At 42.2% G+C, this 1,296-nt stretch overlaps 1 non-coding gene across 1 annotated transcript; it reads left to right on the forward strand.

Annotated features, from left to right (window-relative positions):
* The first annotated feature begins 538 nt into the window (after positions 1-538).
* LOC141694631 (small nucleolar RNA R71) lies at positions 539-645 on the forward strand. Its single transcript, XR_012563919.1, has one exon. It is a non-coding gene; the product is annotated as a small nucleolar RNA R71 (small nucleolar RNA).
* Positions 646-1,296: the final 651 nt, after the last annotated feature.

The raw sequence follows: 1,296 nt of genomic DNA on the forward strand, positions 1-1,296 counted from the left end.
AGTTTGAAGTTGGAGTTATTGTCTTGATGCGAGTTGTTGCTGAAAACCAGGAGGATTGAATTCCTTATTTTCAAACTGCTGGAATGACTGTTGCATCGCATTCTGATTGTTGCTCCAGCTGAAGTTAGGATGATAAGTGTCTGGAACTGGTTGCTGCGATCTCTGAAAGTTGATCACAAACTGAGTTGATTCACTAGATATAGCGCATTGCTCCATCGCATGCGAACCTGCACACAGCTCACAAACACTAATTATATGATTAACACCATAGTTAGCCAAAGAATCGGTCTTCATAGATAACGCCTTTAGTTGAGCAGTGATAACCGTAGCTGTATCCACTTCAAGAACTCCTGCTACCTTGCCATATGGTAATTTCTGGGTTGGATACTGATATTCATTAGCAGCCATAAGTTTAATTAGATCATAAGCTTCCTCATAGCTCTTCGCCCATAATGCTCCGCCTGGTGCTACATCGAGCATGGGTCTGGACTGTGCTCCCAACCCATTGTAAAAACAATTGATGATCATCCAATCAGGCATTCCATGATGAGGACACTTCCTAAGCATCTCCTTGTAGCGCTCCCAAGCTTCGTATAAAGATTCTCCTGATTGCTGCGCAAATTGAGTAAGAGCATTCCTGATTGCAGTTGTCTTCGCCATAGGGAAGAATTTAGTAAGAAACTTCTGAGCAAGATCTTCCCAAGTAGTAATCGAACCAACTGGTAGAGAGTGTAACCAGCTCTTAGCCTTGTCCCTCAGAGAGAATGGGAACAGTCTCAGCTTCACAGCATCTTCAGAAACACCTTTGAACTTGAAGGTGTCGCGGATCTCAATAAAGTCCCTAATGTGCATATTGGGATCTTCAGTTGGAGAACCCCCAAACTGGATTGAATTCTGCACCCATTGAATTATGCCAGGCTTGATCTCCAAGGTATTAGTTATGATAGCTGGCCGGACAATGCTAGATTTAATGTCATTGATCTTGGGTTGAGAAAAATCCGTCAAGGCTTTCTATCGTGCTGCTGGATCTCCCATTGTAATGAGTACCTGAAACACAAACAAATAAACCGTGAAAGTAAAAGAATCTGATTCAGTGAACTTTAACGACCACTGATGTCAAGCACATAAACTAAAAATTAACACTGAGTCCCTGGCAGCGGCGCCAAAAACTTGTTAGGGCGAAAACACGCGCTAATATTCACGCAAGTATACGCGTTCGCAAGTAGTATAAGATATAAATCAGATTCGTTCCCATAGAGACTGATTTAGGTTAAGTTCAATTTATGCACCTATGCA

This window comes from Apium graveolens, chromosome 10 (genome assembly GCF_009905375.1).
Source record: "Apium graveolens cultivar Ventura chromosome 10, ASM990537v1, whole genome shotgun sequence".
Lineage (NCBI taxonomy): Eukaryota > Viridiplantae > Streptophyta > Magnoliopsida > Apiales > Apiaceae > Apium > Apium graveolens.